Source organism: Chrysoperla carnea, chromosome X (assembly GCF_905475395.1).
Source record: "Chrysoperla carnea chromosome X, inChrCarn1.1, whole genome shotgun sequence".
Classification (NCBI taxonomy): Eukaryota; Metazoa; Arthropoda; class Insecta; order Neuroptera; family Chrysopidae; genus Chrysoperla; species Chrysoperla carnea.
The window spans coordinates 18,141,542-18,155,968 of NC_058342.1; the positions used below are offsets into that span (position 1 = coordinate 18,141,542).

The window sequence follows — 14,427 nt, forward strand, 5'->3', positions numbered from 1 at the left end:
TTCAATGAATTGATAATACAAGTATGAAAGTTCTATATTATAAGCGAATGACTTTCCATATTGTAAGAATATGAAATCGTCACTTTTAGGTGAAAATAATGCCTTGTTGTGTTTCACTTTCAAAACTAGCCTCGGTAGAACAGTAGGCAGCGCGTAAGTCTCATAATCTTAAGGTCGTGAGTTCGATCCTCACTCGGGGCATTATTTTGACATTTTAACGAGCAATTCAGTTTTGATTAGTTTTTTTTAGGATTCACTTTCCAAACAAGCCTCGGTAGCGCAGTAGGCAGCGCGTAAGTCTCATAATCTTAAGGTCGTGAGTTCGATCCTCACTCGGGGCATTATTTTGACATTTTAACGAGCAATTAAGTTTTGATTAGGAATTTTTTAGGATTCACATTCCAAACAAGCCTCGGTAGCGCAGTAGGCAGCGCGTAAGTCTCATAATCTTAAGGTCGTGAGTTCGATCCTGACTCGGGGCATTATTTTGACATTTTAACGAGCAATTCAGTTTTGATTAGGAATTTTTTAGGATTCACATTCCAAACAAGCCTCGGTAGCGCAGTAGGCAGCGCGTAAGTCTCATAATCTTAAGGTCGTGAGTTCGATCCTCACTCGGGGCATTATTTTGACATTTTAACGAGCAATTCAGTTTTGATTAGGATTTTTTAGGATTCAAATTCCAAACAAGCCTCGGTAGCGCAGTAGGCAGCGCGTAAGTCTCATAATCTTAAGGTCGTGAGTTCGATCCTCACTCGGGGCATTATTTTGACATTTTAACGAGCAATTCAGTTTTGATTAGGATTTTTTAGGATTCATATTTCAAACAAGCCTCGGTAGCGCAGTAGGCAGCGCGTAAGTCTCATAATCTTAAGGTCGTGAGTTCGATCCTCACTCGGGGCATTATTTTGACATTTTAACGAGCAATTCAGTTTTGATTAGGATTTTTTAGGATTCAAATTCCAAACAAGCCTCGGTAGCGCAGTAGGCAGCGCGTAAGTCTCATAATCTTAAGGTCGTGAGTTCGATCCTCACTCGGGGCATTAATTTTTGACATTTTAACGAACAATTTAGTTATTATGAAGAATTTTTAAGTTTCAATTTCAAAACAAGCCTCGGTACCGCAGTAGGCAGCGCGTAAGTCTCATAATCTTAAGGTCGTGAGTTCGATCCTCACTCGGGGCATTATTTTGACATTTTAAAGAGCAATTCAGTTTTTATTAGGATTTTTTAGGATTCACATTCCAAACAAGCCTCGGTAGCGCAGTAGGCAGAGCATAAGTCTCATAATCTTAAAGTCGTGAGTTCGATCCTCACTCGGGGCATTACATTTTTGCCATTTTAAAGTTAAATTCGTTTATTATTTCTCGATTTACCATAGATGAAATGTACTCAGATCAATAGAATAAAATCATGATGCAAATATTGCTCGGTGTTTATATACAGGAAACAGATTGTTACTCACTTTTAATTAAAAGACAATTTTGTTAAATGGTGCTTTGTTTTATAATAAACACGGATTTTTCAACAAGAAATACCCATAAACACTTAAGGACATCATTTATAAATAAAAATCATACTAATAATAGTAGTTTGATTATAATATGCGATAAAAATAAATAATAATTGGATTTTCCAATATAATTTTTACACCTGATCGTTTACATATAATGGTTGGATAAAATGTACGCATGATAGTTATAGGGTTGCCTTTTTCATTTGAAATAATTCCAAAGAGGTTATATTACAAAGAAGTTTATAAGTATAGGAAACACAATAAGTGGATTATTGACCGCTAAAAAGAGATCGAAAAACGGGATTGTCTTCCCTCTTTGTCTTGCAGCCTGACAAAGCGCGAATAATAATATTTTGAATTATTTTACAAGCATGTGCATGTCTGTGTATTTCATAGAGGTAATATAGGATAAACGAAGACAGTTTGAGCACCTTTTTTTAGGTCTCTCTCTATAACGATCAACCGTTTGGATGGGCTCATTACGATTCTATGTTATAAATTCTATGAATAATTCTCTAGTGGGTTGTGCCTCACCCAAGTAGCCCTCACGCTCCTGTGATGCGGCTAACAACTGCGTCTAACGCGTACTTGAATGTTTCTTCCGAAGCATAAAATGAGTGATATTCTATTATGACTATTAATTAATTCTTGAAGATGTTGAGGAAGAAGAAATTCAGTTGGAACAAATGATGCTAGAGGGTAATGCTGAAGTCCATATTTTATATAAAACAAGGAAAGCTAAAGGTTTCTTTACAAAACTTAGCAATCAAGAAATTTTTTAGCCTAAACTATAAAGGATGATATTAGAACAAATTCTTCATACAAATATCAACACTACTTCGAAGTCATTTTTGACAACTAATTAATTGATTGTTTTTTGTTGTATAATTTGTATAAACAAAGTGTTGTAAACATATAGGTATTTTTGTTGTTACGTTTGCGTCAGTACTGCATAAAGAGAGGTATATCCACCCAGCTCCTTCCTGCTTCAACCGCTACAAACACAGCAAACGAGCAAAATAATGCACCCCTAGGAATGCTATTAAGATGCGCCAATGATGGCTTTATTTGTCTAAGCACAGATTTTCAAAATATGTAGATGAAATTCAGGAGCGGATTCCGCACTCAAAAAAGATGATAGGCACGGCACAGCCACTTGAAAATTTGCCAAATATGAAAGAGATGTTTTGTACTGTATTTTAGTTTTTTTGTAAATGAATCAACATCAATTTGTAAATGATTTAATGAATCAAATTTTCCATATTTAAACATTTAATTATTAAGTAAAAATTTTTTATTATTACCATTGTAGATTCTTGAAAAACAAAAATTGAACATATGCAGGGGGATACCGTATAATAAAGGTGAAGGTTATAACCAGTCTGTTTTGGTAATTTTTTATACGAAAATTTACAATTAATAATAGTGTTAAATATTTAGTTACAATATTTAGTAATTTGTCAACCATTGCAATACAATTATCAGAAAGTATACCACAATATTAGGAAAAACGTGCGCGGGAAATACTTTACTAAAATGTGTAATTTATTGAAAATATAAATTTTTACAGCAACATTAGTACAAGAAATAGATATGCTTACCCGACTGAGCAACGCAAAGGAAAGGTAATGTGTATTCATATCTGGCACACTAGATATAGTAATATACTTTTCACTCAGCATCGTCAGCTTTTTAAAATGCAGTCGAACAGTTTGTATAAAGATTCATTGACTGGCCCTGTACTCCGAGGAATAAACCTTACGGCGCTCCACTAATACTTACTACATATCGTAAAAAGTAGCAGTCAGATTTGATGCTAAAAAATCGATAAAAAATGAAAATATACGTTCTTGCGCTTTTACGTAACGAAGTGTTTTGAAATTGCTTGTAAACGAGTTTATCGTGACTATCATGATTGTATCTACAAGTTTAAGATGAGAATACAAAATTTTTGATCGACTAAATATTGTTATTTTTTCTATGAATTCCACAAATAATAGATCGCCGTAGGGCATAAAAATACTAAAATCTCGGAATCCAGGGCCACTCAATGAATCTTTTCCCTCACCAATTTTCACTTTTCCACTCAGCATCATCAGCTTTAAAATTGCAGTAGAACAGTTTTTATAAAGATTCATTGACTAGCCCTGGACTCCGAGGAATAAATCTTACGGCGCTCCACTAATGCTTACTACTTATCGTAAAAAGTAGCATAAAAAGTAGCAATCAGTTTTGATGCTAAAAAATCGATTAAAAAATGAAAATGTGCAAAATTACATTTATCTATTCTTATATAGTTTTCAAGTTATTAAAAAGAAGCTTTCTTTAATTTTCGATTTCCCTATTTTACAAAAATTCATGACATGACAGCAAATTTAACATTAGCTGTCTTTCAACTTCCTGTAACAAAACAAAAAGCGAGACCCTAAATTCTGTAAACTAACAGTTATATTTTTTTCCTTACTGCTTGTGCTATAAAGTTAATTCAAAATTTTTATAAATATGTGTTATATAATTCTGAAATTGATTTATCTGGTTACGTAGTAAATAACCCAGAAGCCGTTTTTGTAGAAATGCGCGATTTTTCATCGTCAATGTTGACCGATTTATCTGTCATTGCCGGTTTGGTTCATTCGTAATTCGTATATTTATGATAATTAATAAAAGTCAACTGACGTCACAGTGCTATTCGTATAACTTCGTGTGTTTCCGAATCGTTTTCGCCAATTTGAATTTTATTGATTTTCATTGGCTGCTCTCGGTCGTATGGCTCCAAAAAAATCGGAGAAAAAAATAAGCCCATTTATCAAGACATTTACTTTCATTTAAAAATAAGAAAAAATAATGTGAAAAAGGTCTATTTTTTCCATATTATTCTTGCAAAACAACTTTTGATATGTGGTCTCTATGCCATTTGCAGGTTATGACGTCACCAAGTGTTATTTTCTTTTCTTTTTATTTGTACATTTAAATCCTTCATATTTTCGTAGTTATTGATGTTATCAAAAAAATTATTTTACACGAAATTTATTTCACAAAGACCCATTCTATTATGATGAAATTCGGTGCCGATGAGTGTATTTAGCAGGGTATAAAAGTCGCCGACCATCCTACTACAACATAGTATTGTACCTATTATTTATTGTTTAAAGACATCTTTTTTCTAAAAAGGTCAAATTAAATTATTTATTGCATACAAAAAACAAATACATTTTATAGGTATTACATGATTTTAAAAACACAGACATTATTGTGGTAAAAATTTATTTTATAAACAAGCCGTTACCCATCTGCTTCGTGTGGACAATCACAATACCACCATACTTTCCTCCATCTCTTGACACTTCGCTTGAAACATGGCTGTATTTAAACAATACAGATATTTAGTTTTACATTCCTAAAAAAGATCAAAATAAGAAAAGGCAAGTCACAAAGCTCTTTGTTTCGGAGCTGATTTGAAACTTCATTAGCTCATTTGTAAACTTATACTGTCTAGTTTTGGAATCTATTGCAAATATCAATAGAAAATTACTTTCTTTTTATTTATAGGCCATTTTATTGCAGATATGATATACAAATTACTTAATCAAAATTTAATTCTATTATTATTTTTCTAGCCTGTTTTTTCTTAAGCGATGCATTTTTAGACCGTGAGTCTATTTCGTCATTATCCAGCAAGATAAGCTTTAAAATTAAAAGTAAATCATGGAAATTGATGATAGAATAAGGACAGGAAAAAGCAGGCTAGAAAAATAATATAAAAGATAAATTCTCACTAATCCGAACTCATCAAAAACTGGAGGGTGTTGAATTACTGGATTCGTTTGGATTACTGGGATTGTATGGAAAAATTCATGTAATTCATATAATTTCGTATTTTACTAATTTAATAAGGTTTCTGTATTACACGGCGGGCAAAACGATTATTAGATTCTCAGTTAAGTTTCAGATGGGAGGGTGAATTAAGGAGACTTTCGATTTGTCTTTGACCTTCAACATAATGTTGGCCTGTGACCCGGCTTCGACCTTCAATTTTTTTGTTCGTTTCGTTCGCAAATTGAGACAAAGCTAATGTATTGTGTTGATTTTAGCTCAAGTCGTTCAAAAATTACATGATTACAAGCAGACGCATCAACGGTTATATTTATACGTATAAAGATTGTTCAATATATTTAAATAATGTCTAGAAAGGTTTTTTTTTTACTTCTAATGAATATAAAAAAATTCTAAGATATGAATCTGATTTATGGTGTTTAAGAGCCATAATTAAATTTTTTTTTTCGTTTGACGATGACCTACGATCCTTATTTATTCTTGATTGATTGATTCTATTATAATGTGTGCAAAGAAATCGATTTACAAGGTGGAATAGACAATTATTATAAATGTTTTACAGGAGGGGATTCAAAGGGGGGTAGGTATTGGAGAAAATTGTTCCCTACTAAACAATTTTTGAATCAAAGATTTTTTGTAACTCGAAATTACTGACCGACACAAACTAGGGGGCAATTATTTGGGTACCTTAAGGATTTTGTTGGTAATTTAAACAAAGCATGGGGAAAATGCTTAAGTAAAAATAAATTAAAACTCAATAAATTTGGGACGTTTTCAGCTAAGAATTATTGAAACTATGTATTCTTGTGGTAATTAAGAATTAAAAGAGAGAATGTAGCAAGTTCCAGAAGCCGCTGCGCACTATAGTAGGAGTCGGAGCAACCTCACTAGTACCTGCGATAGGGGTTTGCCATTTCTACAAATCCGTGTACATTTTGGACAATGTGTCGTTTTGAAATAAATAAACGAAACCCTGAATGCGCGCCTGAATTTTTAAATTTCATTTTCATTTAAAATTTTCTGCTATTGGCGCCTCACAACAATTTGTAGTCGAGATGGGGACCAAAGATGCAACAAAACCTTACTTACACGCTTTAGAAAAATTTACATAAAAACAAAAATTGTTAGGTAAATGTATTTTTGGCCTGAAAAAAAATCTTTTCGATTTTCTGGACTGTCTGAAACAAAACTCAAATACTATTAACTATCAGATTCAATTGATCTAAAAAATGATTTTTTTGGTACCTGGTGACACTATCAAAATCCAAAAAATTATTTTTGCTCAGTCATTAACTCGAACTTTATGTAATTTGTAATATAAGTTAAATTTTTCAAACTTTTATGACCTAGATGTATGAAAGGTATTGTAAGTTTAGTTGCAAGTTTGCAACGCTTAAAAATATTGATGATACGAACAGAATTTTGGTATAGATCACATAAAATCACCATATTAGTTGGATTGGTTTCGTAGGACCTATCTTGTAAAACGTTATAGATAGAACAAAAGTTTAAATGTTCCTTATAAAAAAATAAATTAATGTTTAAAAGATTTTTTAAACCAAAAAAATCACTCTTTCCCCGTGAGAGCGCAAATTAGAACAAAACTGTAGTGTCCATTTTCTCCAAGACTATGAAAGTTGAAAATTTGCAGGTAGCTTCAACTATAGTCATGTGAAACATTCTCAGAAAGCAAAAAAAAGTTCTAGAAAACCTTTCGAAAGTTTTCGCACTTTTCGGCGGTCGAAAGACCCCCATAATTGTGTTGGCTTTTTAAACTTTTTTAATTAATTAAAAATAATGAAAGCACTGACATTAAACACTTTCTATACAGGATATTTCAACAATTAACTCAGTCAATTTCTTGTTTTCACTTGTTTGTTATAAAATTAGAATTAGAAAATTTATGATTGCTTTGATTGCAATGGGTCTAAAGTTTATGGAGGAATTTCGGGCCTATAATGTCAAATCGCTTAATACGATGATTTAACTCGAACCCAGTTGTTTTGGAAACCCAATGAACCAATGTCGAGTCTCGATTTCTATGTAAATTTTTCGTTTCATTTCATTTATTTAGAAAAAAAAGTGTTTAATCTCGCCCTCATATATTACGTGGTAACTAAAAGTTATTGAAAATATCATGTATGAGCGACTTTGACTTACATATAAAAGCACAGATCAAATATGGCGAATGGTGCCACTTATCCCCTCCAATTACCCCAACTACCGTACGGGTTTGAGTGGTGAAGTTGACACAAATGCATGAGTTGTTTGTATGAAATTAATTAACTGTTTAATATAAATTTCAAATAATGTTGTTTTGAAATACAATATAGTTTTAGAGAAAAGAAAACCTTTACCCAAAATTGTATCAAAATTGTTATTTCGTATAATTGTTTAACCGAAATCTAGGCATGCTGCGAAAAAAATTTACAATAAACCCAAAAAAATTGGTTTGTTTTTCTATAAAGACAATTTTAGTTCAAATTTAATGAATGAACAAATGCCTAAAAAGCTAGTATTTTGCTGTCAATTATTGTCTAAACTATTCGGCTTACAAAAAAATGTTTCAAAAAAAAATTGTTTGCGTGTTTATAAAGAACAATTTTCTAATTTAAAGCGTGCATCTAATGCTTGTCAGTAATGAATCAGAGTGAGGTTTTAATTGAACCTGAAAAGTTAGACCGAATTCGATGCCGGTCTAAGATATATGTGTCCCTTTGAAACGAATGTTTTTCGTTTGAAGCATTTTACTCGATTAAATTTATTTATCGACTTTCTTAACATATGACATCCAGACATGGTACGAATGTAAAGGGCGGCAAATATTATTTTTGCCCAGAGCGACAAAATAGTTAGATCGGGCCGTGGTAAAATGGCCTATTCAATGTCGTTATAACTGGTTTTCACTGTACCTTTACTGAAGTAAATACCAATATTTAATTGTTTCTGTCCAATTTATGAACATAATATCAAGTAAAATCCAGTGTTGGAAACCACTAATAAAAAAAAAGTTTACAACATTACCCAAATATTATTGTAATTAACATTTTGAACTTGACCACCACATATCAAGGACATTGTATAATAATATACACAAAAAAATTTGTAATTGCTACAAATTTTAAAAGTACTATGTAGACAACTTCTCTAGTGATGGATCAAACAATCTTGATTCCCTTATAGTCCCGACAAAATCCGTCATTGAGCATGATTAATTTTCGCACGGAAAATCTTTGCAGGATCCTGTTTAAATCATGCTCCTGTACGTAAAAGTGCAGGTTACCGGAGGGTAACCCGGTAGGATTTTGTTTAAACTAATATTTATCAAATATTAGTAATATTGAACGAATCGCTTCGGACTGTTTTCTCTAAACCCTTAAGTTTTCGGGCATAAAATTCGTAAAATTTAAAAAAATGCGATTTTTATTTTCATTCCTCAAAAAATCTGATTTTTAATATGAATAAAGGTTTTGGCCTAATTTCATTTTAAGTGCTAATTGTTAATTGTTAAGCGGGCTAAAAACCACCCAAAAAAAACGATTTTACAATTTTCTGTTCTATACATGCTAGAACGATCGGCTCGAAATAAATTTGAATTAACAGAAAAGTTCATTTAACATTCATTTAAAAGTTCAATTAACATTTTCCACAACGCAAACAACCAAAAAGTTGGAAAAACCGTATTCCCGATTTTCCGTTAACTTTTCTGTTAACTTCACTTTATTTTGAGTCGATTTGGGAAAATCTTTCTAGCATGTATAGACCAGAAAATCGTTATTTTTCGCGCGCTCTCTTAACAATTAACAATCAAGCACTTAAAATGCTACTAGACCAAAAATTGCGGGATGTTGTTGAGTAAAGTAGACTACAAATAAAAGTTTTTTACATATTAAAAATCTGACTTTTTCATAAACTTTTTAAGAGACGAAAAATCGCGTTTTTTCAAACTACACAAATTTTTACTCGAAAATTGGGGAGCAAAATTAGAGCAAAATGTCTAAGAACATTTTTTGTTAATATTGACCTGATTTTTATGATATTATATAATAAAATTTTCCGAAGCGATTCTGGTAATATTACTTATTTGTTACTATTTTTACGTACAGGAAGGAACATGATTTGGAAGGAGCAATAAGCGAAAATTAATCATGCTCAATGATGGATTTTGCCGGGTCTATTAGAAGTAAACAACAATATATCCACAGGTATTACTTTTTTCCCTACAAATCTCTACATCTAGTCCTCCGATTTTTTATGTAAAGATTGTGGATGATATCTTTATTTAATTACATGACGTAAAAAACAAACGGTTGGGTCATCAACACTGTTTATACATGGTATTTCAACAATTAACTCAGTCAATTGTTTGTTTCCACTTGTTACTAATAAATTTTTGAATCAGAATTATTTACTACAGCACAAAATCCATACGTAAAATATTTGTGATTTTAATCATTAAATAATAAATGAGAATCGTATTGAAAACTATAATCACGATTAATACTTATTTATTTTATTCCAATTCATTTTTTTGGCTAATTAATTGAATGTTTTCTTTATGATTAATGAAGAGCATTCAACTATGTTTAATAGTGATGTTACGAATGTTGATTTTTTTACATTCGCGAATGCGAGTGCGAATGTTTATTTCCAATAAGTATTTGCGAATGCGTATGTGCGCACAAATTCTAATGCTCAATAAATTCAATTTATTTTAGTATTTCACCAACTAATTCACTCCACGTTGCACAATATGTTTAATTAATTTAATTTTTCATGTTCGCAACTTTCTTCTGTAATTTGTCAGATGCCAGACATATTTCAACCTTACCTAATTTCAAACACATAATAAATATCCAAAATCCAGCCACCGTGAAATCAACTTTTTTTTATTTTTATAGATATCCTTAACTTTTTTAGAGTTTTGATTGACATGAGCAGTCAAAACTACTTTTGACCGAATTAGTTAGTGAAAACCACTTTTGACCAGCTTCAAAGTTCTTTTGACTCTTATGTCAGTCAAAAAATTTTGACTGATTTTGCCAGTTAAAAGAAGTTTTGACCAGCTAAGATTTTTGACTGTAATATATATATGTATATAGGTTTTTCGCTGATTTTTTATGATTTTGATCTTAAATAGCGAATATAAAAATGAAAGTTTAGAAAGATATTGATACAAATATGGAGTTAGTACTCTCAAAAAGTTTTATAGACCATTATTGAAGGTAACATAGGTTTCTAAAAATTGCAGAAACATTTTTAGTCTATTTTTAACATATTTTTGTAAAAATATCAAACTACAAATTTAAAAAACCTTCGCTCGCGTTTACAATCGTATCAGAATTTAACGAACCAAATTTTCTAATTTGCCTACATTTTTGTAAGCACATTAATAATTAATTTCGTACGCTAAACAATTTTGGTTTTAAGCTAGAGCTAATAATAGCTATAATGCTCGACGATTATCAAGTAGATTGCATAACTTTCTAGAAGCAATTTTATTAAATTTATGTTTGACATTATTACTCTAGCAAGTTATTTCCTAGTAAAATTAATATCCTACAACTTTAGGTTGACAAACTGCTTTTTTTATAATTTAACGAAAATCAGATAATAACCAATTCCTAATATACCTGAATTACATCAAAAATTGATTCAAAAGCATCTACATAGGTGTTTGCTCTATAGCAATTATGAACGAGGCTAGCTTGATACAAATAAAAATAAATGCATGACGGTACTACTAAGATTTTATTACAGGTAATTGAACGAATCATAGGTTATTGTATCATGGGAAAAAAGTATAACATTTTGATTTAAACTTGAATCTATAAGATTTAATAAATATATATGTTTGTCTAATGTCTATTAATAAATCATATACAGACACAGCTCGTATACCACGAAAGGTAACATAGGTCCAAATCATACAACTAAAAAAAATTTAATGTATATAAAATATGTCCACAATATTTGCCACCATGAAAAATGGATTAGTCTCTTGTTGAACTCAAAAATCGAGATAGTTTTTGTAAAATGCATAAAGCTGCAAATGTAAGACAAAAATATTAAATGCTGGTCGCTTTAAATAGTTAAGTCTATTGTTCCAAATTTCATACTAAACCCCTATCTAATATTTTTTGCGGGAAACATTTATTTTGTTTAAAAATTCATTTCAAAGCATAAAAATCCAAAAATCGAAAACGGTAGAAGAGTAAAATAAACTAAATATTGGTGTCAAGTACTTGAATATTGATACCCAGGCAGTGAAAAAAGTGGTTCAGATGTACCGACGATTCATTAATAATAGTGAATCAACTATCATAAATGAATACCGACTACTTGCATGGCCGAATGGAAAACTAATTCCGCCATACCAGAGTCGGTTGCTCATCTCATTGAAGCATGGGACCAAGATTTGTAGCGTAACTCTTCCGGTCATTATAGCTACAGCAGAGAGATCGTTTTCTACACTTCAAGGGGTAAAATCTTTGTAGCGTGCCTCAATGAGACAGGAAAGATTATTCGGGTTTGCTTTAATAAACATCTGTAAAGAACCTAAATAAAATTCTTTAATAAAAAATGTATGCTAACGTTTAATTTAATTGAAAGTTGTAAAAATTTCATCAAAATTGGTTCAGTAGTTTAGATTCTAAATGAGACACTGGGATGTGTAAGCAAACGCACATTTACTTTTGTATTTTTTGTGAGCGAACAAAGTAACATTTTACAGGTTTATTAATTTACAAAAACATTGTACAAAATCTTGGTTTTTTGTAGGAATGCACTATATCGTTCATGAGCTCATACTCCGACTCACATTTGGCCGATTTTCATGCTGTGCCGTGTCCATCACCTTTTTTGAGAGATGAATCCGCGCTTGGGCAACGCTTTGCTAGTAATATTATATTTAATAATAACCGCAAACCTAATCTCCGCGTAATTTAAAGGTAATCTGTACATATATTATACATATAAATTAAATATGCAAACTTATTTCAAATTACTGTAATTGTCACATTAGAACGTATAATTTAAATATCTTCAAACATCTCAATTACACCTTAATTAAATAACTAACAAAAATTATATACAGCTGTTAAATGAAAGTAACGTGGCTTAAGTCAATGCCACTGGATTACTAAGGAAATTATTTAAACACAGAGTACAAACTTTTAGGGTACCAATAATATTTTAAGGATGTATAAGAAAATGCAATAATAAGTTCTAAATTTTAATATTTTTATTCCACTTGAGGTGTGGAGGTGGACACCAAAATAAATAAACGTAAACACGGAAATCAAATTCGTAGAATATTGACAATTTAAATATAAGCCACGGTAGCGCAGTAGGTTTCACGTAAGTCTCATAATTTTAAGGTCGTGAGTCCGAACCTCATCCAGTGAATTACTTTTTGTCATTATAATGTAAAATTGAAATTTTTTTAGCAAGGATCTCACGTTTCACATTTAACACAAGCCTCGGTAGCGCAGTAGGTAGCGCGTAAGTCTCATAATCTTAAGGTCGTGAGTTCGATCCTCACCCGGGGCATTACTTTTTACCATTATAATGTTAAATTGAAATTTAATAGCAAGGATCTTACGTTTCAAATTTATCACAAGCCTCGGTAGCGCAGTAGGTAGCGCGTAAGTCTCATAATCTTAAGGTCGTGAGTTCGATCCTCACCCGGGGCATTACTTTTACCATTATAATGTTAAATTGAAATTTTTTTAGCTAGGATCTTACGTTTCACATTTAACACATGCCTCGGTAGCGCAGTAGGTAGCGCGTAAGTCTCATAATCTTAAGGTCGTGAGTTCGATCCTCAAACGGGGCATTACTTTTACCATTATAATGTTAAATTGAAATTTTTTTACCAACGATCTTACGTTTCACATTTAACATAAGCCTCGGTAGCGCAGTAGGTAGCGCGTAAGTCTCATAATCTTAAGGTCGTGAGTTCGATCCTCACCCGGGGCATTACTTTTTACCATTATAATGTTAAATTGAAATTTAATAGCAAGGATCTTACGTTTCAAATTTAACACAAGCCTCGGTAGCGCAGTAGGTAGCGCGTAAGTCTCATAATCTTAAGGTCGTGAGTTCGATCCTCACCCGGGGCATTACTTTTACCATTATAATGTTAAATTGAAATTTTTTTAGCAAGGATCTTACGTTTCACATTTAACACAAGCCTCGGTAGCGCAGTAGGTAGCGCGTAAGTCTCATAATCTTAAGGTCGTGAGTTCGATCCTCACCCGGGGCATTACCTTTACCATTATAATGTTAAATTGAAATTTTTTTAGCAAGGATCTTACGTTTCACATTTAACACAAGCCTCGGTAGCGCAGTAGGTAGCGCGTAAGTCTCATAATCTTAAGGTCGTGAGTTCGATCCTCACCCGGGGCATTACTTTTTACCATTATAATGTTAAATTGAAATTTAATAGCAAGGATCTTACGTTTCACATTTAACACAAGCCTCGGTAGCGCAGTAGGTAGCGCGTAAGTCTCATAATCTTAAGGCCGTGAGTTCGATCCTCACCCGGGGCATCACTTTTTACCATTATAATGTTAAATTGAAATTTAATAGCAAGAATCTTACGTTTTTTTACAGAAGCCGCGGTAGCGCAGTAGGTAGCGCGTAAGTCTCATAATCTTAAGGTCGTGAGTTCGATCCTCACCCGGGGCATTACTTTTTAAAATTATAATGTTAAATTGAAATATAATAGAGAGGATCTTACGTTTCACATTTAACATAAGCCTCGATTTTATCTCAATAAATAATTAATTAATTGAAAAATAACAATTAATGGCATTTTAATTGAATAATTAAAAAATAATAATAATTTCCCAAGCAAGACAAACAATAGAAATTCATATATCAGAAAGGCAATTAAAATGCGTAAATCATGCACTATTTAAATTTTACACATTTTTATGGAAATACTTTGTTGTTTTATTATTTGACTACGCCAAAGGAAGGTTATGTTTTGCGATGTATGTATGTATGTATATTTCTTTGACACGCGTTGTATCCTAATCGGCTTGTTAGATTTTAATTTGAGAGGATACTCC

General features: G+C 31.8%; 16 non-coding genes across 16 annotated transcripts; all 16 read left to right on the forward strand.

The window, feature by feature from the left end:
• The first annotated feature begins 268 nt into the window (after positions 1–268).
• On the forward strand, positions 269–341 carry Trnam-cau. The gene has a single exon. It is a non-coding gene; the product is annotated as a tRNA-Met (tRNA).
• Positions 342–409: 68 nt separating this feature from the next.
• Positions 410–482, forward strand: Trnam-cau. The gene has a single exon. It is a non-coding gene; the product is annotated as a tRNA-Met (tRNA).
• A 68-nt stretch (positions 483–550) lies between these two features.
• Trnam-cau lies at positions 551–623 on the forward strand. Its single transcript has one exon. It is a non-coding gene; the product is annotated as a tRNA-Met (tRNA).
• Positions 624–690: 67 nt separating this feature from the next.
• Positions 691–763, forward strand: Trnam-cau. The gene has a single exon. It is a non-coding gene; the product is annotated as a tRNA-Met (tRNA).
• Positions 764–830: 67 nt separating this feature from the next.
• On the forward strand, positions 831–903 carry Trnam-cau. Its single transcript has one exon. It is a non-coding gene; the product is annotated as a tRNA-Met (tRNA).
• Positions 904–970: 67 nt separating this feature from the next.
• Positions 971–1,043, forward strand: Trnam-cau. Its single transcript has one exon. It is a non-coding gene; the product is annotated as a tRNA-Met (tRNA).
• A 69-nt stretch (positions 1,044–1,112) lies between these two features.
• Trnam-cau lies at positions 1,113–1,185 on the forward strand. Its single transcript has one exon. It is a non-coding gene; the product is annotated as a tRNA-Met (tRNA).
• Positions 1,186–12,828: 11,643 nt separating this feature from the next.
• On the forward strand, positions 12,829–12,901 carry Trnam-cau. The gene has a single exon. It is a non-coding gene; the product is annotated as a tRNA-Met (tRNA).
• A 70-nt stretch (positions 12,902–12,971) lies between these two features.
• Positions 12,972–13,044, forward strand: Trnam-cau. Its single transcript has one exon. It is a non-coding gene; the product is annotated as a tRNA-Met (tRNA).
• A 70-nt stretch (positions 13,045–13,114) lies between these two features.
• On the forward strand, positions 13,115–13,187 carry Trnam-cau. Its single transcript has one exon. It is a non-coding gene; the product is annotated as a tRNA-Met (tRNA).
• A 70-nt stretch (positions 13,188–13,257) lies between these two features.
• Trnam-cau lies at positions 13,258–13,330 on the forward strand. Its single transcript has one exon. It is a non-coding gene; the product is annotated as a tRNA-Met (tRNA).
• Positions 13,331–13,400: 70 nt separating this feature from the next.
• Positions 13,401–13,473, forward strand: Trnam-cau. Its single transcript has one exon. It is a non-coding gene; the product is annotated as a tRNA-Met (tRNA).
• A 70-nt stretch (positions 13,474–13,543) lies between these two features.
• On the forward strand, positions 13,544–13,616 carry Trnam-cau. The gene has a single exon. It is a non-coding gene; the product is annotated as a tRNA-Met (tRNA).
• Positions 13,617–13,686: 70 nt separating this feature from the next.
• Positions 13,687–13,759, forward strand: Trnam-cau. Its single transcript has one exon. It is a non-coding gene; the product is annotated as a tRNA-Met (tRNA).
• A 70-nt stretch (positions 13,760–13,829) lies between these two features.
• Trnam-cau lies at positions 13,830–13,902 on the forward strand. The gene has a single exon. It is a non-coding gene; the product is annotated as a tRNA-Met (tRNA).
• A 66-nt stretch (positions 13,903–13,968) lies between these two features.
• On the forward strand, positions 13,969–14,041 carry Trnam-cau. The gene has a single exon. It is a non-coding gene; the product is annotated as a tRNA-Met (tRNA).
• The last annotated feature ends 386 nt before the right edge of the window (positions 14,042–14,427 follow it).